The sequence below is a fragment of the Prorops nasuta genome, unplaced genomic scaffold, assembly GCF_024137725.1.
Source record: "Prorops nasuta isolate Cenicafe-Biocafe unplaced genomic scaffold, Cenicafe_Pnas_1.2 PNAS00028, whole genome shotgun sequence".
In the NCBI taxonomy this organism is placed as follows: Eukaryota; Metazoa; Arthropoda; class Insecta; order Hymenoptera; family Bethylidae; genus Prorops; species Prorops nasuta.
In genome coordinates, this window is record NW_027116825.1 from 3,108,055 (window position 1) to 3,133,103 (window position 25,049).

Genomic DNA, 25,049 nt, shown 5'->3' on the forward strand with positions numbered 1-25,049 from the left:
TTGGGGTCAGGGAGTACTTCTATGGGACTAGGGTAACTCACTTGGGGTCAGGGAGTACTACTATGGGACTAGTGTAACTCACTTGCCATCAGAGAGTACATATAAAGGGGCTAGGATAACTTACACGGGGTCAGGGAGTTCTTATAAAGGGGCTAAGGTAACTCACTTGGGGTCAGGGAGTACTACTATGGGACTAGTGTTACTCACTTGCCGTCAGAGAGTACATATAAAGGGGCTAGGATAACTCACTTGGGTTCAGGGAGTACTTCCATGGGACTACGGTAATTCACTTGGGGTCAGGGAGTACTTCCATGGGACTAGGGTAACTCACTTGGGGTCAGGGAGTAATTCCATGTGACTAGGGTAACTCACTTGCGTTCAGAGAGTACATATAAAGGGGCAAGGATAACTCACTTGGGGTCAGGGGGTACTTATATAGGGGCTAGGGTAACTCACTTGGGGTCAGGGAGTACTTATATGGGACTAGGGTAACTCTCTTGCGGTCAGAGAGTTCATATAAAGGGGATAGGACACCACATTTGGGGTCAGGGAGTATTTATATGGGACTAGGGCAACACACTTGGGGTCAGGGAGTACTTCTATGGAAATAGGGTAACTCACTTGGGGTCAGGGAGTACTTGTAAGTGACTAGGGTAACTCACTTGGGGTCAGGGAGTACTTCTATGGGAATAGGGTAACTCACTTGGGTCCAGGGTTTACTTATAAAGGGGCTAGGGTAACTCACTTGTGGTCAGGGAGTACTTATAAAGGGGCTAAGGTAACTCACTTGGGGTCAGGGAGTACTTATTTGGGACTAGGGTACTCACTTAGGGACAGGGAGTACTTATTTGGGACCAGGGTAACTCACTTGGGGCCAGGGTGTACTTATAAAGGGGCTAGGGTTACTCACTTGGGGTCAGGGAGTAGTTACAAGGGACTAGGGTAACTCACTTGGGGTCTGGGAGTACATATAAAGGGGCTAGGGTAACTCATTTGCGGTCAGAGAGTACATATAAAAGGGCTACGGTAACTCACTTGCGGTCAGAGAGTACATATAAAAGGGCTATGATAACTCACTTGGGGTCAGGGAGTACTTATAAGGGGCTAGGATAACTCATTTGGGGTCAGGGAGTACTTCTATGGGACTAGGGTAACTCACTTAGGGTCAGGGAGTACTACTATGGGACTAGTGTAACTCACTTGCCATCAAAGAGTACATATAAAGGGGCTAGGATAACTCACTTTCGGTCAGAGAGTACATATAAAGTTGCTAGGATAACTCACTTGGGGTCAGGGAGTACTTCTATGGGACTAGGGTAACTCACTTGGGGTCAGGGAGTACTTATTTGGGACTAGGGTACTCACTTAGGGACAGGGAGTTCTTATATGGGACTAGGGTAACTCACTGGAAGTCAGAGAGTACATATAAAGGGGATAGAATAACTCACTTGGGGTCGGGGAGTACTTATAAAGGGGCTATGGTAACTCACTTGGGGTCAAGGAGTACTTATATTGGACTAGGCTAACTCACTTGGTGTCTGGGAGTACTTATTTGGGACCAGGGTAACTCACTTGGGGCCAGGGTGTACTTATAAAGGGGCTAGGGTTACTCACTTGGTGTCAGGGAGTAGTTACAAGGGACTAGGGTAACTCACTTGGGGTCTGGGAGTACATATAAAGGGGCTAGGGTAACTCACTTGCGGTCAGAGAGTACATATAAAAGGGCTAGGGTAACTCACTTGCGGTCAGAGAGTACATGTAAAAGGGCTAGGATAACTCACTTGGGGTCGGGGAGTACTTATAAAGGGGCTATGGTAACTCACTTGGGGTCAGGGAGTACTTCTATGGGACTAGGGTAACTCACTTGGGGTCAGGGAGTACTACTATGGGACTAGTGTAACTCACTTGCCGTCAGAGAGTACATATGAAGGGGCTAGGATAACTCACTTGGGGTCAGGGAGTACTTATAAAGGTGCTATGGTAACTAAATAGGGGTCAGGGAGTACTAGTATGGGACTAGGGTAACTCACTTGTGGTCAGAGAGTACATATAAAGGGGCTAGGGTAACTCACTTGCGGTCAGAGTGTACATATAATGGGGCTAGGGTAACTCACTTGCGGTCAGAGAGTACATATAAAATGGCTAGGATAACTCACTTGGGGTCAGGGAGTACTTATAAGGGGCTATGATAACTCACTTGGGGTCAGGGAGTACTTCTATGGGACTAGGGTAACTCACTTGGGGTCAGGGCTTACTACTATGGGACTAGTGTAACTCACTTGCCATCAGAGAGTACATATAAAGGGGCTAGGATAACTTACACGGGGTCAGGGAGTTCTTATAAAGGAGCTAAGGTAACTCACTTGGGGTCAGGGAGTACTACTATGGGACTAGTGTTACTCACTTGGGTTCAGGGAGTACTTATAAAGGTGCTATGGTAACTCACTTGGGGTCAGGGAGTACTACTATGGGACTAGGGTAACTCACTTGGGGTCAGGGAGTACTTAAAAAGGGGCTAGGGTAACTCACTTTGGGTCAAGGAATACTTATATGGGACTAGGGTAACACACTTGGTGCCTGTAAGTACTTATAAGGGACCAGGGTAACTCACTTGGGGCCAGGGTGCACTTATTAAAGGTCTAGGGTATCACTCTTGGGTTCATGGAGTACTTATAAGGGACTAGTGTATCTCACTTGGGGTCTGGGAGTACATATAAAGCGGCTAGGATAACTCACTTGCGGTCAGAGAGTACATATAAAGGGGCTAGGGTAACTCACTTGCGGTCAGAGAGTACATATTAAAGGGCTAGGATAACTTACTTGGGACAGGGAGTACTTATAAGGGGCTAGGATAACTCACTTGGGGTCAGGGAGTACTTCTATGGGACTAGGGTAACTCACTTGGGGTCAGGGAGTACTACTATGGGACTAGTGTAACTCACTTGCCATCAGAGAGTACATATAAAGGGGCTAGGATAACTCACTTGCGGTCAGAGAGTACATATTAAAGGGCTAGGATAACTTACTTGGGACAGGGAGTACTTATAAGGGGCTAGGATAACTCACTTGGGGTCAGGGAGTACTTATTTGGGACTAGGTTACTCACTTAGGGACAGGGAGTTCTTATATAGGACTAGGGTAACTCACTTGCGGTCAGAGAGTTCATATAAAGGGGATAGGATAACTCACTTGGGGTCAGGGAGTACATTTATGTGACTAAGGTAACACACTTGGGGTCAGGAAGTACATTTTTGGGACTAAGGTAGCACATTTGTGGTCAGGGAGTACTTATAAGAAACTAGGGTAACCCATTTAGGGTCAGGGAGTACATATAAAGGGGCTTGGTTAACTCACTTGGGGTCAGGGAGTACATATAAAGGGGCTAGGATAACTCACTTGGGGTCTGGGAGTACTTATAAAGGGGCTATGGTAACTCACTTGGGGTCAAGGAGTACTTATATGGGACTAGGGTAACTCACTTGCTGTCAGAGAGTACATATAAAGGGGCTAGGATAACTCACTTGGGGTCTGAGAGTACTTATAAAGGGGCTATGGTAACTCACTTGGGGTCAAGGAGTACTTATATTGGACTAGGCTAACTCACTTGGTGTCTGGGAGTACTTATATGTGACCACGGTAACTCACTAGGGGCCAGGGTGTACTTATAAAGGGGCTATGGTAACTCACTTGGGGTCAAGGAGTACTACTATGGGACTAGTGTAACTCACTTGCCGTCAGAGAGTACATATAAAGGGGCTAGGATAACTCACTTGGGGTCAGGGAGTACATATAAGGGACTAGGGTAACCCACTTAGGGTCAGGGAGTACATATAAAGGGGCTAGGGTAACTCACTTTGGGTCAGGGAGTACATATAAAAGGGCTAGGATAACTCACTAGGGGTCAGGGAGTACTTATAAAGTGGCTAGGGTAACTCACTTTGGGTCAAGGAGTACTTATATGGGACTAGGGTAACTCACTTGGTGTCTGTGAATACTTATATGGGACCAGGGTAACTCACTTGTGGCCAGGGTAAACTTATTAAGGGGCTAGGGTAACTCACTTGGGGTCAGGGAGTACTTCTATGGGACTAGGGTATCTCACTTGTGGTCAGGGAGTACTTATAAAGGGGCTAAGGTAACTCACTTGGGGTCAGGGAGTACTTATTTGGGACTAGGGTACTCACTTAGGGACAGGGAGTTCTTATATGGGACTAGGGTAACTCACTTGCGGTCAGAGAGTACATATAAAGGGGCTAGGAAACTCACTTGGGGTCGGGGATTACTTATAAAGGGGGTAGGGTAACTCACTTGCAGTCAGAGAGTACATATAAAGGGGCTAGGATAACTCACTTGGGGTCAGGGAGTACTTATTTGGGACTAGGTTACTCACTTAGGGACAGGGAGTTCTTATATAGGACTAGGGTAACTCACTTGCGGTCAGAGAGTTCATATAAAGGGGATAGGATAACTCACTTGGGGTCAGGGAGTACATTTATGTGTCTAAGGTAACACACTTGGGGTCAGGAAGTACATTTTTGGGACTAAGGTAGCACATTTGTGGTCAGGGAGTACTTATAAGAAACTAGGGTAACCCATTTAGGGTCAGGGAGTACATATAAAGGGGCTTGGTTAACTCAGTTTGTGTCAGGGAGTACATATAAAGGGGCTAGGATAACTCACTAGGGGTCAGGTAGTACTTATAAAGGTGATATGGTAACTCACTTGGGGTCAGGGAGTACTTCTATGGGACTAAGGTAACTCACTTTGGGTCAGGGAGTACTTATAAAGTGGCTAGGGTAACTCACTTTGGGTCAAGGAGTACTTATATGGGACTAGGGTAACTCACTTGGTGTCTGTGAATACTTATATGGGACCAGGGTAACTCACTTGGGGCCAGGGTGAACTTATTAAGGGGCTAGGGTAACTCACTTGGGGTCAGGAAGTACTTATAAGGGACTAGGGTAACTCACTTGGGGTCAGGGAGTACTCATATGGGATTAGGGTAACTCACTTGGATTCAGGGAGTACTTATAAGGGACTAGTGTAACTCACTTGCCATCAGGGAGTACATATAAAGGGGCTAGGATAACTTACACGGGGTCAGGGAGTTCTTATAAAGGAGCTAAGGTAACTCACTTGGGGTCAGGGAGTACTACTATGGGACTAGTGTAACTCACTTGCCGTCAGAGAGTACATATGAAGGGGCTAGGATAACTCACTTGGGGTCAGGGAGTACTTATGAAGGTGCTATGGTAACTAAATAGGGGTCAGGGAGTACTAGTATGGGACTAGGGTAACACACTTGCGGTCAGAGAGTACATATATAGGGGCTAGGGTAACTCACTTGGGGTCAGAGTGTACATATAATGGGACTAGGGTAACTCACTTGCGGTCAGAGAGTACATATAAAAGGGCTAGGATAACTCACTTGGGGTCAGGGAGTACTTCTATGGCACTAGGGTAACTCACTTGGATTCAGGGAGTACTTATAAGGGAATAGGGTAACACACATGGGGTCTGGGAGTACATATAAAGGGGCTAGGATAACTCACTTTCGGTCAGAGAGTACATATAAAGTTGCTAGGATAACTCACTTGGGGTCAGGGAGTACTTCTATGGGACTAGGGTAACTCACTTGGGGTCAGGGAGTACTTATTTGGGACTAGGGTACTCACTTAGGGACAGGGAGTTCTTATATGGGACTAGGGTAACTCACTGGAAGTCAGAGAGTACATATAAAGGGGATAGAATAACTCACTTGGGGTCGGGGAGTACTTATAAAGGGGCTATGGTAACTCACTTGCGGTCAAGGAGTACTTATATTGGACTAGGCTAACTCACCTGGTGTCTGGGAGTACTTATTTGGGACCAGGGTAACTCACTTGGGGCCAGGGTGTACTTATAAAGGGGCTAGGGTTACTCACTTGGTGTCAGGGAGTAGTTACAAGGGACTAGGGTAACTCACTTGGGGTCAGGGAGTACATATAAAGCGGCTAGGGTAACTCACTTGCGGTCAGAGAGTACATATAAAAGGGCTAGGGTAACTCACTTGCGGTCAGAGAGTACATATAAAAGGGCTAGGATAACTCACTTGGGGTCAGGGAGTACTTATAAGGGGCTAGGATAACTCACTTGGAGTCAGGGAGTACTTCTATGGGACTAGGGTAACTCACTTGGGGTCAGGGAGTACTTCTATGGGACTAGGGTAACTCACTTGGGGTCAGGGAGTACTACTATGGGACTAGTGTAACTCACTTGCCGTCAGAGAGTACATATGAAGGGGCTAGGATAACTCACTTGGGGTCAGGGAGTACTTATAAAGGTGCTATGGTAACTAAATAGGGGTCAGGGAGTACTAGTATGGGACTAGGGTAACTCACTTGTGGTCAGAGAGTACATATAAAGGGGCTAGGGTAACTCACTTGCGGTCAGAGTGTACATATAATGGGGCTAGGGTAACTCACTTGCGGTCAGAGAGTACATATAAAATGGCTAGGATAACTCACTTGGGGTCAGGGAGTACTTATAAGGGGCTATGATAACTCACTTGGGGTCAGGGAGTACTTCTATGGGACTAGGGTAACTCACTTGGGGTCAGGGAGTACTACTATGGGACTAGTGTAACTCACTTGCCATCAGAGAGTACATATAAAGGGGCTAGGATAACTTACACGGGGTCAGGGAGTTCTTATAAAGGAGCTAAGGTAACTCACTAGGGGTCAGGGAGTACTACTATGGGACTAGTGTTTCTCACTTGGGTTCAGGGAGTACTTATAAAGGTGCTATGGTAACTCACTTGGGGTCAGGGAGTACTACTATGGGACTAGGGTAACTCACTTGGGGTCAGGGAGTACTTAAAAAGGGGCTAGGGTAACTCACTTTGGGTCAAGGAATACTTATATGGGACTAGGGTAACACACTTGGTGCCTGTAAGTACTTATAAGGGACCAGGGTAACTCACTTGGGGCCAGGGTGCACTTATTAAAGGTCTAGGGTATCTCTCTTGGGTTCATGGAGTACTTATAAGGGACTAGTGTATCTCACTTGGGGTCTGGGAGTACATATAAAGCGGCTAGGATAACTCACTTGCGGTCAGAGAGTACATATAAAGGGGCTAGGGTAACTCACTTGCGGTCAGAGAGTACATATTAAAGGGCTAGGATAACTTACTTGGGACAGGGAGTACTTATAAGGGGCTAGGATAACTCACTTGGGGTCAGGGAGTACTTCTATGGGACTAGGGTAACTCACTTGGGGTCAGGGAGTACTACTATGGGACTAGTGTAACTCACTTGCCATCAGAGAGTACATATAAAGGGGCTAGGATAACTCACTTGCGGTCAGAGAGTACATATTAAAGGGCTAGGATAACTTACTTGGGACAGGGAGTACTTATAAGGGGCTAGGATAACTCACTTGGGGTCAGGGAGTACTTCCATGGGACTACGGTAATTCACTTGGGGTCAGGGAGTACTTCCGTGGGACTAGGGTAACTCACTTGCGGTCAGAGAGTACATATAAAGGGGCAAGGATAACTCACTTGGGGTCAGGGGGTACATATAAAAGGGCTAGGATAACTCACTTGGGGTCAGGGAGTACTTATAAGGGGCTATGATAACTCACTTGGGGTCAGGGAGTACTTCTATGGGACTAGGGTAACTCACTTGGGGTCAGGGAGTACTACTATGGGACTAGTGTAACTCACTTGCCATCAGAGAGTACATATAAAGGGGCTAGGATAACTTACACGGGGTCAGGGAGTTCTTATAAAGGGGCTAAGGTAACTCACTTGGGGTCAGGGAGTACTACTATGGGACTAGTGTTACTCACTTGCCGTCAGAGAGTACATATAAAGGGGCTAGGGTAACACACTTGGGTTCAGGGAGTACTTATAAAGGTGCTATGGTAACTCACTTGGGGTCAGGGAGTACTACTATGGGACTAGGGTAACTCACTTGGGGTCAGGGAGTACTTAAAAAGGGGCTAGGGTAACTCACTTTGGGGAAAGGAGTACTTATTTGGGACTAGGGTTACACACTTGGTGCCTGTAAGTACTTATAAGGGACCAGGGTAACTCACTTGGGGCCAGGGTGCACTTATTAATGGTCTAGGGTATCACTCTTGGGTTCAGGGAGTACTTATAAGGGACTAGTGTATCTCACTTGGGGTCTGGGAGTACATATAAAGCGGCTAGGATAACTCATTTGCGGTCAGAGAGTACATATAAAGGGGCTAGGGTAACTCACTTGCGGTCAGAGAGTACATATTAAAGGGCTAGGATAACTTACTTGGGACAGGGAGTACTTATAAGGGGCTAGGATAACTCACTTGGGGTCAGGGAGTACTTCCATGGGACTACGGTAATTCACTTGGGGTCAGGGAGTACTTCCATGGGACTAGGGTAACTCACTTGGGGTTAGGGAGTAATTCTATGTGACTAGGGTAACTCACTTGCGGTCAGAGAGTACATATAAAGGGGCAAGGATAACTCACTTGGGGTCAGGGGGTACATATAAAAGGGCTAGGATAACTCACTTGGGGTCAGGGAGTACTTATAAGGGGCTATGATAACTCACTTGGGGTCAGGGAGTACTTCTATGGGACTAGGGTAACTCACTTGGGGTCAGGGAGTACTACTATGGGACTAGTGTAACTCACTTGCCATCAGAGAGTACATATAAAGGGGCTAGGATAACTTACACGGGGTCAGGGAGTTCTTATAAAGGGGCTAAGGTAACTCACTTGGGGTCAGGGAGTACTACTATTGGACTAGTGTTACTCACTTGCCGTCAGAGAGTACATATAAAGGGGCTAGGATAACTCACTTGGGTTCAGGGAGTACTTCCATGGGACTACGGTAATTCACTTGGGGCCAGGGAGTACTTCCATGGGACTAGGGTAACTCACTTGGGGTCAGGGAGTAATTCTATGTGACTAGGGTAACTCACTTGCGGTCAGAGAGTACATATAAAGGGGCAAGGATAACTCACTTGGGGTCAGGGGGTACTTATATAGGGGCTAGGGTAACTCACTTGGGGTCAGGGAGTACTTATATGGGACTAGGGTAACTCTCTTGCGGTCAGAGAGTTCATATAAAGGGGCTAGGACACCACATTTGGGGTCAGGGAGTATTTATATGGGACTAGGGCAACACACTTGGGGTCAGGGAGTACTTCTATGGAAATAGGTTAACTCACTTGGGGTCAGGGAGTACTTGTAAGTGACTAGGGTAACTCACTTGGGGTCAGGGAGTACTTCTATGGGATTAGGGTAACTCACTTGGGGCCAGGGTTTACTTATAAAGGGGCTAGGGTAACTCACTTGTGGTCAGGTAGTACTTATAAAGGGGCTAAGGTAACTCACTTGGGGTCAGGGAGTACTTATTTAGGACTAGGGTACTCACTTAGGGACAGGGAGTACTTATTTGGGACCAGGGTAACTCACTTGGGGCCAGGGTGTACTTATAAAGGGGCTAGGGTTACTCACTTGGGGTCAGGGAGTAGTTACAAGGGACTAGGGTAACTCACTTGGGGTCTGGGAGTACATATAAAGGGGCTAGGGTAACTCATTTGCGGTCAGAGAGTACATATAAAAGGGCTAGGGTAACTCACTTGCGGTCAGAGAGTACATATAAAAGGGCTATGATAACTCACTTGGGGTCAGGGAGTACTTATAAGGGGCTAGGATAACTCATTTGGGGTCAGGGAGTACTTCTATGGGACTAGGGTAACTCACTTAGGGTCAGGGAGTACTACTATGGGACTAGTGTAACTCACTTGCCATCAAAGAGTACATATAAAGGGGCTAGGATAACTCACTTTCGGTCAGAGAGTACATATAAAATTGCTAGGATAACTCACTTGGGGTCAGGGAGTACTTCTATGGGACTAGGGTAACTCACTTGGGGTCAGGGAGTACTTATTTGGGACTAGGGTACTCACTTAGGGACAGGGAGTTCTTATATGGGACTAGGGTAACTCACTGGAAGTCAGAGAGTACATATAAAGGGGATAGAATAACTCACTTGGGGTCGGGGAGTACTTATAAAGGGGCTATGGTAACTCACTTGGGGTCAAGGAGTACTTATATTGGACTAGGCTAACTCACTTGGTGTCTGGGAGTACTTATTTGGGACCAGGGTAACTCACTTGGGGCCAGGGTGTACTTATAAAGGGGCTAGGGTTACTCACTTGATGTCAGGGAGTATTTACAAGGGACTAGGGTAACTCACTTGGGGTCTGGGAGTACATATAAAGGGGCTAGGATAACTCACTTGGGGTCAGGGAGTACTTATATAAATGGCTATGGTAACTCACTTGGGGTCAGGGAGTACTTATTTGGGACTAGCGTAACTCACTTGCGGGCAGAGAGTACATATAAAGGGGCTAGGATAACTCACTCGGCGTCAGGGAGTACTTTAAAGCGGCTAGGGTAACTAACTTTGGCTCAAAGAGTACTTATATTGGACTAGGCTAACTCACTTGGTGTCTGGGAGTACTTATATAAATGGCTATGGTAACTCACTTGGGGTCAGGGAGTACTTATTTGGGACTAGCGTAACTCACTTGCGGGCAGAGAGTACATATAAAGGGGCTAGGATAACTCACTCGGCGTCAGGGAGTACTTTAAAGCGGCTAGGGTAACTAACTTTGGCTCAAAGAGTACTTATATTGGACTAGGCTAACTCACTTGGTGTCTGGGAGTACATATATGGGACCAGGGTAACTCATTTGGGGCCAGGGTGTACTTATAAAGGGACTAGGGTAACTCACTTGGGGTATGGTAATACATATAAAGGGGCTAGGATAACTCACTCGGGGTCAAGGAGTACTTATAAAGCGGCTAGGGTAACTAACTTTGGCTCAAGGAGTACTTATATGGGACTAGGGTAATTCACTTGGTGTCTCTGAGTACTTTTATGGGACCAGGGTATCTCACTTGGGGCCAGGGTGAACTTATTAAGGGCCTAGGGTAACTCACTTGGGGTCAGGAAGTACTTACAAGGGACTAGGGTAACTCACTTGGGGTCTGGGAGTACATATAAAGGGGCTAGGAAAACTCACTTTCGGTCAGAGAGTACATATAAAGTTGCTAGGATAACTCACTTGGGGTCAGGGAGTACTTCTATGGGACTAGGGTAACTCACTTGGGGTCAGGGAGTACTTACTTGGGACTAGGGTACTCACTTAGGGACAGGGAGTTCTTATATGGGACTAGGGTAACTCACTGGAAGTCAGAGAGTACATATAAAGGGGATAGAATAACTCACTTGGGGTCGGGGAGTACATATAAAGGGGCTAGGGTAACTCACTTGCGGTCAGAGAGTACATATAAAAGGGCTAGGGTAACTCACTTGCGGTCAGAGATTACATATAAAAGGGCTATGATAACTCACTTGAGGTCAGGGAGTACTTATAAGGGGCTAGGATAACTCACTTGGGGTCAGGGAGTACTTCTATGGGACTAGTGTAACTCACTTGCCATCAAAGAGTACATATAAAGGGGCTAGGATAACTCACTTGGGTTCAGGGAGTACTTATAAAGGTGCTATGGTAACTCACTTGGGGTCAGGGAGTACATATAAAGGGGCTAGGATAACTCACTTGGGGTCTGGGAGTACTTATAAAGGGGCTATGGTAACTCACTTGGGGTCAAGGAGTACTTATATGGGACTAGGGTAACTCACTTGCTGTCAGAGAGTACATATAAAGGGGCTAGGATAACTCACTTGGGGTCTGAGAGTACTTATAAAGGGGCTATGGTAACTCACTTGGGGTCAAGGTGTACTTATATTGGACTAGGCTAACTCACTTGGTGTCTGGGAGTACATATAAGGGACTAGGGTAACCCACTTAGGGTCGGGGAGTACATATAAAGGGGCTAGGGTAACTCACTTTGGGTCAGGGAGTACATATAAAAGGGCTAGGATAACTCACTAGGGGTCAGGGAGTACTTATAAAAGGGCTAGGATAACTCACTAGGGGTCAGGGAGTACTTATAAAGGTGATATGGTAACTCACTTGGGGTCTGGGAGTACTTATATGGGATTAGGGTAACTCACTTGGTGTCTGGGAGTACTAATATGTGACCACGGTAACTCACTAGGGGCCAGGGTGTACTTATAAAGGGGATATGGTAACTCACTTGGGGTCAGGGAGTACTACTATGGGACTAGTGTAACTCACTTGCCCTCAGAGGGTACATATAAAGGGGCTAGGATAACTCACTTGGGGTCAGGGAGTACATATAAGGGACTAGGGTAACCCACTTAGGGTCAGGAGTACATATAAAGGGGCTAGGGTAACTCACTTTGGGTCAGGGAGTACATATAAAAGGGCTAGGATAACTCACTAGGGGTCAGGGAGTACTTCTATGGGACTAGGGTAACTCACTTGGGGTCAGGGAGTACTACTATGGGACTAGTGTAACTCACTTGCCATCAGAGAGTACATATAAAGGGGCTAGGATAACTTACACGGGGTCAGGGAGTTCTTATAAAGGAGCTAAGGTAACTCACTTGGGGTCAGGGAGTACTACTATGGGACTAGTGTTACTCACTTGGGTTCAGGGAGTACTTATAAAGGTGCTATGGTAACTCACTTGGGGTCAGGGAGTACTACTATGGGACTAGGGTAACTCACTTGGGGTCAGGGAGTACTTAAAAAGGGGCTAGGGAAACTCACTTTGGGTCAAGGAATACTTATATGGGACTAGGGTAACACACTTGGTGCCTGTAAGTACTTATAAGGGACCAGGGTAACTCACTTGGGGCCAGGGTGCACTTATTAAAGGTCTAGGGTATCACTCTTGGGTTCAGGGAGTACTTATAAGGGACTAGTGTATCTCACTTGGGGTCTGGGAGTACATATAAAGCGGCTAGGATAACTCACTTGCGGTCAGAGAGTACATATAAAGGGGCTAGGGTAACTCACTTGCGGTCAGAGAGTACATATTAAAGGGCTAGGATAACTTACTTGGGACAGGGAGTACTTATAAGGGGCTAGGATAACTCACTTGGGGTCAGGGAGTACTTCCATGGGACTACGGTAATTCACTTGGGGTCAGGGAGTACTTCCATGGGACTAGGGTAACTCACTTGGGGTCAGGGAGTAATTCTATGTGACTAGGGTAACTCACTTGCGGTCAGAGAGTACATATAAAGGGGCAAGGATAACTCACTTGGGGTCAGGGGGTACATATAAAAGGGCTAGGATAACTCACTTGGGGTCAGGGAGTACTTATAAGGGGCTATGATAACTCACTTGGGGTCAGGGAGTACTTCTATGGGACTAGGGTAACTCACTTGGGGTCAGGGAGTACTACTATGGGACTAGTGTAACTCACTTGCCATCAGAGGGTACATATAAAGGGGCTAGGATAACTTACACGGGGTCAGGGAGTTCTTATAAAGGGGCTAAGGTAACTCACTTGGGGTCAGGGAGTACTACTATGGGACTAGTGTTACTCACTTGCCGTCAGAGAGTACATATAAAGGGGCTAGGATAACTCACTTGGGTTCAGGGAGTACTTATAAAGGTGCTATGGTAACTCACTTGGGGTCAAGGAGTACTACTATGGGACTAGGGTAACTCACTTGGGGTCAGGGAGTACTTAAATAGGCGCTAGGGTTACTCACTTTGGGTCAAGGAGTACTTATATGGGACTAGGGTAACACACATGGTGCCTGTAAGTACTTATAAGGGACCAGGGTAACTCACTTGGGGCCAGGGTGCACGTATTAAAGGTCTAGGGTATCACTCTTGGGTTCAGGGAGTACTTATAAGGGACTAGTGTATCTCACTTGGGGTCTGGGAGTACATATAAAGCGGCTAGGATAACTCACTTGCGGTCAGAGAGTACATATAAAGGGGCTAGGGTAACTCACTTGCAGTCAGAGAGTACATATTAAAGGACTAGGATAACTTACTTGGGACAGGGAGTACTTATAAGGGGCTAGGATAACTCACTTGGGGTCAGGGAGTACTTCCAAGGGACTACGGTAATTCACTTGGGGTCAGGGAGTACTTCTATGGGACTAGGGTAACTCACTTGGGGTCAGGGGGTACTACTATGGGACTAGTGTAACTCACTTGCCATCAGAGAGTACATATAAAGGGGCTAGGATAACTTACACGGGGTCAGGGAGTTCTTATAAAGGGGCTAAGGTAACTCACTTGGGGTCAGGGAGTACTACTATGGGACTAGTGTTACTCACTTGCCGTCAGAGAGTACATATAAAGGGGCTAGGATAACTCACTTGGGTTCAGGGAGTACTTATAAAGGTGCTATGGTAACTCACTTGAGGTCAGGGAGTACTACTATGGGACTAGGGTAACTCCCTTGGGGTCAGGGAGTACTAAAAAGGGGCTAGGGTAACTCACTTTGGGTTAAGGAGTACTTATATAGGACTAGGGTAACACACTTGGTGCCTGTAAGTACTTATATGGGACCAGGGTAACTCACTTGGGGCCAGGGTGCACTTATTAAAGGTCTAAGGTATCACTCTTGGGTTCAGGGAGTACTTATAAGGGACTAGTGTATCTCACTTGGGGTCTGGGAGTACATATAAAGCGGCTAGGATAACTCACTTGCGGTCAGAGAGTACATATAAAGGGGCTAGGGTAACTCACTTGCGGTCAGAGAGTACATATTAAAGGGCTAGGATAACTTACTTGGGACAGGGAGTACTTATAAGGGGCTAGGATAACTCACTTGGGGTCAGGGAGTACTTCCATGGGACTACGGTAATTCACTTGGGGTCAGAGAGTACATATAAAGGGGCAAGGATAACTCGCTTGGGGTCAGGGGGTACTTATATAGGGGCTAGGGTAACTCACTTGGGGTCAGGGAGTACTTATATGGGACTAGGGTAACTCTCTTGCGGTCAGAGAGTTCATATAAAGGGGCTAGGACACCACATTTGGGGTCAGGGAGCATTTATATGGGACTAGGGCAACACACTTGGGGTCAGGGAGTACTTCTATGGAAATAGGGTAACTCACTTGGGGTCAGGGAGTACTTGTAAGTGACTAGGGTAACTCACTTGGGGTCAGGGAGTACTTCTATGGGACTAGGGTAACTCACTTGGGGCCAGGGTTTACTTATAAAGGGGCTAGGGTAACTCACTTGTGGTCAGGGAGTACTTATAAAGGGGCTAAGTTAACTCACTTGGGGTCTGGGAGTACTTATATGGGATTAGGGTAACTCACTTGCGGTCAGGGAGTACTTATTAAGTGGCTAGGGTAACTCACTTTGGGTCAAGGAGTACTTATATGGGACTAGGGTAACTCACTTGGTGTCTGTGAATACTTATATGGGACCAGGGTAACTCACTTGGGGCCAGGGTGAACTTATTAAGGGGCTAGGGTAACTCACTTGGGGTCAGGAAGTACTTATAAGGGACTAGGGTAACTCACTTGGGGACAGGGAGTACTTCTATGGGACTAGGGTAACTCACTTGGATTCAGGGAGTACTTATAAGGGACTAGGGTAACACACTTGGGGTCTGGGAGTACATATAAAGGGGCTAGGATAACTCACTCTCGGTCAGAGAGTACATATAAAGTTGCTAGGATAACTCACTTGGGGTCAGGGAGTACTTCTATGGGACTAGGGTAACTCTCTTGCGGTCAGAGAGTTCATATAAAGGGGCTAGGACACCACATTTGGGGTCAGGGAGTATTTATATGGGACTAGGGCAACACACTTGGGGTCAGGGAGTACTTCTATGGAAATAGGGTAACTCACTTGGGGTCAGGGAGTACTTGTAAGTGACTAGGGTAACTCACTTGGGGTCAGGGAGTACTTCTATGTGACTAGGGTAACTCACTTGCGGTCAGAGAGTACATATAAAGGGGCTAGGGTAACTCACTTGGGGTCAGGGGGTACATATAAAAGGGCTAGGATAACTCACTTGGGGTCAGGGAGTACTTATAAGGGGCTATGATAACTCACTTGGGGTCAGGGAGTACTTCTATGGGACTAGGGTAACTCACTTGGGGTCAGGGAGTACTACTATGGGACTAGTGTAACTCACTTGCCATCAGAGAGTACATATAAAGGGGCTAGGATAACTTACACGGGGTCAGGGAGTTCTTATAAAGGGGCTAAGGTAACTCACTTGGGGTCAGGGAGTACTACTATGGGACTAGTGTTACTCACTTGCCGTCAGAGAGTACATATAAAGGGGCTAGGATAACTCACTTGGGTTCAGGGAGTACTTCCATGGGACTACGGTAATTCACTTGGGGTCAGGGAGTACTTCCATGGGACTAGGTTAACTCACTTGGGGTCAGGGAGTAATTCTATGTGACTAGGGTAACTCACTTGCGGTCAGAGAGTACATATAAAGGGGCAAGGATAACTCACTTGGGGTCAGGGGGTACTTCTATGGGACTAGGGTAACTCACTTGGGGTCAGGGAGTACTACTATGGGACTAGTGTAACTCACTTGCCATCAGAGAGTACATATAAAGGGGCTAGGATAACTTACACGGGGTCAGGGAGTTCTTATAAAGGAGCTAAGGTAACTCACTTGGGGTCAGGGAGTACTACTATGGGACTAGTGTTACTCACTTGGGTTCAGGGAGTACTTATAAAGGTGCTATGGTAACTCACTTGGGGTCAGGGAGTACTACTATGGGACTAGGGTAACTCACTTGGGGTCAGGGAGTACTTAAAAAGGGGCTAGGGTAACTCACTTTGGGTCAAGGAATACTTATATGGGACTAGGGTAACACACTTGGTGCCTGTAAGTACTTATAAGGGACCAGGGTAACTCACTTGGGGCCAGGGTGCACTTATTAAAGGTCTAGGGTATCACTCTTGGGTTCAGGGAGTACTTATAAGGGACTAGTGTATCTCACTTGGGGTCTGGGAGTACATATAAAGCGGCTAGGATAACTCACTTGCGGTCAGAGAGTACATATAAAGGGGCTAGGGTAACTCACTTGCGGTCAGAGAGTACATATTAAAGGGCTAGGATAACTTACTTGGGACAGGGAGTACTTATAAGGGGCTAGGATAACTCACTTGGGGTCAGGGAGTACTTCCATGGGACTACGGTAATTCACTTGGGGTCAGAGAGTACATATAAAGGGGCAAGGATAACTCGCTTGGGGTCAGGGGGTACTTATATAGGGGCTAGGGTAACTCACTTGGGGTCAGGGAGTACTTATATGGGACTAGGGTACTCTCTTGCGGTCAGAGAGTTCATATAGAGGGGCTAGGACACCACATTTGGGGTCAGGGAGCATTTATATGGGACTAGGGCAACACACTTGGGGTCAGGGAGTACTTATATGGAAATAGGGTAACTCACTTGGGGTCAGGGAGTACTTGTAAGTGACTAGGGTAACTCACTTGGGGTCAGGGAGTACTTCTATGGGACTAGGGTAACTCACTTGGGGCCAGGGTTTACTTATAAAGGGGCTAGGGTAACTCACTTGTGGTCAGGGAGTACTTATAAAGGGGCTAAGTTAACTCACTTGGGGTCTGGGAGTACTTATATGGGATTAGGGTAACTCACTTGCGGTCAGGGAGTACTTATTAAGTGGCTAGGGTAACTCACTTTGGGTCAAGGAGTACTTATATGGGACTAGGGTAACTCACTTGGTGTCTGTGAATACTTATATGGGACCAGGGTAACTCACTTGGGGCCAGGGTGAACTTATTAAGGGGCTAGGGTAACTCACTTGGGGTCAGGAAGTACTTATAAGGGACTAGGGTAACTCACTTGGGGACAGGGAGTACTTCTATGGGACTAGGGTAACTCACTTGGATTCAGGGAGTACTTATAAGGGACTAGGGTAACACACTTGGGGTCTGGGAGTACATATAAAGGGGCTAGGATAACTCACTCTCGGTCAGAGAGTACATATAAAGTTGCTAGGATAACTCACTTGGGGTCAGGGAGTACTTCTATGGGACTAGGGTAACTCTCTTGCGGTCAGAGAGTTCATATAAAGGGGCTAGGACACCACATTTGGGGTCAGGGAGTATTTATATGGGACTAGGGCAACACACTTGGGGTCAGGGAGTACTTCTATGGAAATAGGGTAACTCACTTGGGGTCAGGGAGTACTTGTAAGTGACTAGGGTAACTCACTTGGGGTCAGGGAGTACTTCTATGTGACTAGGGTAACTCACTTGCGGTCAGAGAGTACATATAAAGGGGCAAGGATAACTCACTTGGGGTCAGGGGGTACATATAAAAGGGCTAGGATAACTCACTTGGGGTCAGGGAGTACTTATAAGGGGCTATGATAACTCACTTGGGGTCAGGGAGTACTTCTATGGGACTAGGGTAACTCACTTGGGGTCAGGGAGTACTACTATGGGACTAGTGTAACTCACTTGCCATCAGAGAGTACATATAAAGGGGCTAGGATAACTTACACGGGGTCAGGGAGTTCTTATAAAGGGGCTAAGGTAACTCACTTGGGGTCAGGGAGTACTACTATGGGACTAGTGTTACTCACTTGCCGTCAGAGAGTACATATAAAGGGGCTAGGATAACTCACTTGGGTTCAGGGAGTACTTCCATGGGACTACGGTAATTCACTTGGGGTCAGGGAGTACTTCCATGGGACTAGGGTAACTCACTTGGGGTCAGGGAGTAATTCTATGTGACTAGGGTAACTCACTTGCGGTCAGAGAGTACATATAAAGGGGCAAGGATAACTCACTTGGGGTCAGGGGGTACTTATATAGGGGCTAGGGTAACTCACTTGGGGTCAGGGAGTACTTAAATGGGACTAGGGTAACTCTCTTGCGGTCAGAGAGTTCATATAAAGGGGCTAGGACACCACATTTGGGGTCAGGGAGTATTTATATGGGACTAGGGCAACACACTTGGGGTCAGGGAGTACTTCTATGGAAATAGGGTAACTCACTTGGGGTCAGGGAGTACTTGTAAGTGACTAGGGTAACTCACTTGGGGTCAGGGAGTACTTCTATGTGACTAGGGTAACTCACTTGCGGTCAGAGAGTACATATAAAGGGGCAAGGATAACTCACTTGGGGTCAGGGGGTTCATATAAAAGGGCTAGGATAACTCACTTGGGGTCAGGGAGTACTTATAAGGGGCTATGATAACTCACTTGGGGTCAGGGAGTACTTCTATGGGACTAGGGTAACTCACTTGGGGTCAGGGAGTACTACTATGGGACTAGTGTAACTCACTTGCCATCAGAGAGTACATATAAAGGGGCTAGGATAACTTACACGGGGTCAGGGAGTTCTTATAAAGGGGCTAAGGTAACTCACTTGGGGTCAGGGAGTACTACTATGGGACTAGTGTTACTCACTTGCCGTCAGAGAGTACATATAAAGGGGCTAGGATAACTCACTTGGGTTCAGGGAGTACTTCCATGGGACTACGGTAATTCACTTGGGGTCAGGGAGTACTTCCATGGGACTAGGGTAACTCACTTGGGGTCAGGGAGTAATTCTATGTGACTAGGGTAACTCACTTGCGGTCAGAGAGTACATATAAAGGGGCAAGGATAACTCACTTGGGGTCAGGGGGTACTTATATAGGGGCTAGGGTAACTCACTTGGGGTCAGGGAGTACTTAAATGGGACTAGGGTAACTCTCTTGCGGTCAGAGAGTTCATATAAAGGGGCTAGGACACCACATTTGGGGTCAGGGAGTATTTATATGGGACTAGGGCAACACACTTGGGGTCAGGGAGTACTTCTATGGAAATAGGGTAACTCACTTGGGGTCAGGGAGTACTTGTAAGTGACTAGGGTAACTCACTTGGGGTCAGGGAGTACTTCTATGTGACTAGGGTAACTCACTTGCGGTCAGAGAGTACATATAAAGGGGCTAGGGTAACTCACTTGGGGTCAGGGGGTACATATAAAAGGGCTAGGATAACTCACTTGGGGTCAGGGAGTACTTATAAGGGGCTATGATAACTCACTTGGGGTCAGGGAGTACTTCTATGGGACTAGGGTAACTCACTTGGGGTCAGGGAGTACTACTATGGGACTAGTGTAACTCACTTGCCGTCAGAGAGTACATATAAAGGGGCTAGGATAACTCACTTGGGTTCAGGGAGTACTTCCATGGGACTACGGTAATTCACTTGGGGTCAGGGAGTACTTCCATGGGACTAGGGTAACTCACTTGGGGTCAGGGAGTAATTCTATGTGACTAGGGTAACTCACTTGCGGTCAGAGAGTACATATAAAGGGGCAAGGATAACTCACTTGGGGTCAGGGGGTACTTATATAGGGGCTAGGGTAACTCACTTGGGGTCAGGGAGTACTTAAATGGGACTAGGGTAACTCTCTTGCGGTCAGAGAGTTCATATAAAGGGGCTAGGACACCACATTTGGGGTCAGGGAGTATTTATATGGGACTAGGGCAACACACTTGGGGTCAGGGAGTACTTCTATGGAAATAGGGTAACTCACTTGGGGTCAGGGAGTACTTGTAAGTGACTAGGGTAACTCACTTGGGGTCAGGGAGTACTTCTATGTGACTAGGGTAACTCACTTGCGGTCAGAGAGTACATATAAAGGGGCTAGGGTAACTCACTTGGGGTCAGGGGGTACATATAAAAGGGCTAGGATAACTCACTTGGGGTCAGGGAGTACTTATAAGGGGCTATGATAACTCACTTGGGGTCAGGGAGTACTTCTATGGGACTAGGGTAACTCACTTGGGGTCAGGGAGTACTACTATGGGACTAGTGTAACTCACTTGCCATCAGAGAGTACATATAAAAGGGCTAGGATAACTTACACGGGGTCAGGGAGTTCTTATAAAGGGGCTAAGGTAACTCACTTGGGGTCAGGGAGTACTACTATGGGACTAGTGTTACTCACTTGCCGTCAGAGAGTACATATAAAGGGGCTAGGATAACTCACTTGGGTTCAGGGAGTACTTCCATGGGACTACGGTAATTCACTTGGGGTCAGGGAGTACTTCCATGGGACTAGGTTAACTCACTTGGGGTCAGGGAGTAATTCTATGTGACTAGGGTAACTCACTTGCGGTCAGAGAGTACATATAAAGGGGCAAGGATAACTCACTTGGGGTCAGGGGGTACTTATATAGGGGCTAGGGTAACTCACTTGGGGTCAGGGAGTACTTATATGGGACTAGGGTAACTCTCTTGCGGTCAGAGAGTTCATATAAAGGGGCTAGGACACCACATTTGGGGTCAGGGAGTATTTATATGGGACTAGGGCAACACACTTGGGGTCAGGGAGTACTTCTATGGAAATAGGGTAACTCACTTGGGGTCAGGGAGTACTTGTAAGTGACTAGGGTAACTCACTTGGGGTCAGGGAGTACTTCTATGGGACTAGGGTAACTCACTTGGGGCCAGGATTTACTTATAAAGGGGCTAGGGTAACTCACTTGTGGTCAGGGAGTACTTATAAAGGGGCTAAGGTAACTCACTTGGGGTCAGGGAGTACTTATTTAGGACTAGGGTACTCACTTAGGGACAGGGAGTACTTATTTGGGACCAGGGTAACTCACTTGGGGCCAGGGTGTACATATAAAGGGGCTAGGGTTACTCACTTGGGGTCAGGGAGTAGTTACAAGGGACTAGGGTAACTCACTTGGGGTCTGGGAGTACATATAAAGGGGCTAGGGTAACTCATTTGCGGTCAGAGAGTACATATAAAAGGGCTAGGGTAACTCACTTGCGGTCAGAGAGTACATATAAAAGGGCTATGATAACTCACTTGGGGTCAGGGAGTACTTATAAGGGGCTAGGATAACTCATTTGGGGTCAGGGAGTACTTCTATGGGACTAGGGTAACTCACTTAGGGTCAGGGAGTACTACTATGGGACTAGTGTAACTCACTTGCCATCAAAGAGTACATATAAAGGGGCTAGGATAACTCACTTTCGGTCAGAGAGTACATATAAAGTTGCTAGGATAACTCACTTGGGGTCAGGGAGTACTTCTATGGGACTAGGGTAACTCACTTGGGGTCAGGGAGTACTTATTTGGGACTAGGGTACTCACTTAGGGACAGGGAGTTCTTATATGGGACTAGGGTAACTCACTGGAAGTCAGAGAGTACATATAAAGGGGATAGAATAACTCACTTGGGGTCGGGGAGTACTTATAAAGGGGCTATGGTAACTCACTTGGGGTCAAGGAGTACTTATATTGGACTAGGCTAACTCACTTGGTGTCTGGGAGTACTTATTTGGGACCAGGGTAACTCACTTGGGGCCAGGGTGTACTTATAAAGGGGCTAGGGTTACTCACTTGGTGTCAGGGAGTAGTTACAAGGGACTAGGGTAACTCACTTGGGGTCTGGGAGTACATATAAAGGGGCAAGGATAACTCACTTGGGGTCAGGGGGTACTTATATAGGGGCTAGGGTAACTCACTTGGGGTCAGGGAGTACTAATATGGGACTAGGGTAACTCTCTTGCGGTCAGAGAGTTCATATAAAGGGGCTAGGACACCACATTTGGGGTCAGGGAGTATTTATATGGGACTAGGGCAACACACTTGGGGTCAGGGAGTACTTCTATGGAAATAGGGTAACTCACTTGGGGTCAGGGAGTACTTCTATGGGACTAGGGTAACTCACTTGGGGCCAGGATTTACTTATAAAGGGGCTAGGGTAACTCACTTGTGGTCAGGGAGTACTTATAAAGGGGCTAAGGTAACTCACTTGGGGTCAGGGAGTACTTATTTAGGACTAGGGTACTCACTTAGGGACAGGGAGTACTTATTTGGGACCAGGGTAACTCACTTGGGGCCAGGGTGTACATATAAAGGGGCTAGGGTTACTCACTTGGGGTCAGGGAGTAGTTACAAGGGACTAGGGTAACTCACTTGGGGTCTGGGAGTACATATAAAGGGGCTAGGGTAACTCATTTGCGGTCAGAGAGTACATATAAAAGGGCTAGGGTAACTCACTTGCGGTCAGAGAGTACATATAAAAGGGCTATGATAACTCACTTGGGGTCAGGGAGTACTTATAAGGGGCTAGGATAACTCATTTGGGGTCAGGGAGTACTTCTATGGGACTAGGGTAACTCACTTAGGGTCAGGGAGTACTACTATGGGACTAGTGTAACTCACTTGCCATCAAAGAGTACATATAAAGGGGCTAGGATAACTCACTTTCGGTCAGAGAGTACATATAAAGTTGCTAGGATAACTCACTTGGGGTCAGGGAGTACTTCTATGGGACTAGGGTAACTCACTTGGGGTCAGGGAGTACTTATTTGGGACTAGGGTACTCACTTAGGGACAGGGAGTTCTTATATGGGACTAGGGTAACTCACTGGAAGTCAGAGAGTACATATAAAGGGGATAGAATAACTCACTTGGGGTCGGGGAGTACTTATAAAGGGGCTATGGTAACTCACTTGGGGTCAAGGAGTACTTATATTGGACTAGGCTAACTCACTTGGTGTCTGGGAGTACTTATTTGGGACCAGGGTAACTCACTTGGGGCCAGGGTGTACTTATAAAGGGGCTAGGGTTACTCACTTGGTGTCAGGGAGTAGTTACAAGGGACTAGGGTAACTCACTTGGGGTCTGGGAGTACATATAAAGGGGCTAGGGTAACTCACTTGCGGTCAGAGAGTACATATAAAGGGGCTAGGGTAACTCACTTGCGGTCAGAGTGTACATATAATGGGGCTAGGGTAACTCACTTGCGGTCAGAGAGTACATATAAAATGGCTAGGATAACTCACTTGGGGTCAGGGAGTACTTATAAGGGGCTATGATAACTCACTTGGGGTCAGGGAGTACTTCTATGGGACTAGGGTAACTCACTTGGGGTCAGGGAGTACTACTATGGGACTAGTATTACTCACTTGGGTTCAGGGAGTACTTATAAAGGTGCTATGGTAACTCACTTGGGGTCAGGGAGTACTACTATGGGACTAGGGTAACTCACTTGGGGTCAGGGAGTACTTAAAAAGGGGCTAGGGTAACTCACTTTGGGTCAAGGAATACTTATATGGGACTAGGGTAACACACTTGGTGCCTGTAAGTACTTATAAGGGACCAGGGTAACTCACTTGGGGCCAGGGTGCACTTATTAAAGGTCTAGGGTATCACTCTTGGGTTCAGGGAGTACTTATAAGGGACTAGTGTATCTCACTTGGGGTCTGGGAGTACATATAAAGCGGCTAGGATAACTCACTTGCGGTCAGAGAGTACATATAAAGGGGCTAGGGTAACTCACTTGCGGTCAGAGAGTACATATTAAAGGGCTAGGATAACTTACTTGGGACAGGGAGTACTTATAAGGGGCTAGGATAACTCACTTGGGGTCAGGGAGTACTTCCATGGGACTACGGTAATTCACTTGGGGTCAGGGAGTACTTCCATGGGACCAGGGTAACTCACTTGGGGTCAGGGAGTAATTCTATGTGACTAGGGTAAATCACTTGCGGTCAGAGAGTACATATAAAGGGGCAAGGAAAACTCACTTGGGGTCAGGGGGTACATATAAAAGGGCTAGGATAACTCACTTGGGGTCAGGGAGTACTTATAAGGGGCTATGATAACTCACTTGGGGTCAGGGAGTACTTCTATGGGACTAGGGTAACTCACTTGGGGTCAGGGAGTACTACTATGGGACTAGTGTAACTCACTTGCCATCAGAGAGTACATATAAAGGGGCTAGGATAACTCACTTGGGGTCTGGGAGTACTTATAAAGGGGCTATGGTAACTCACTTGGGGTCAAGAAGTACTTATATTGGACTAGGCTAACTCACTTGGTGTCTGGGAGTACTTATATGTGACCAGGGTAACTCACTTGGGGCCAGGGTGTACTTATAAAGGGGCTAGGGTAACTCACTTGGGGTCAGTGAGTACATATAAAGGGGCTAGGGTAACTAACTTGGGGTCAGGGAGTACATATAAAGGGGCTAGGATAACTCACTTGGGGTCAGGGAGTACTTATATAAATGGCTATGGTAACTCACTTGGGGTCAGGGAGTACTTATTTGGGACTAGGGTAACTCACTTGCGGGCAGAGAGTACATATAAAGGGGCTAGGATAACTCACTCGGCGTCAGGGAGTACTTTAAAGCG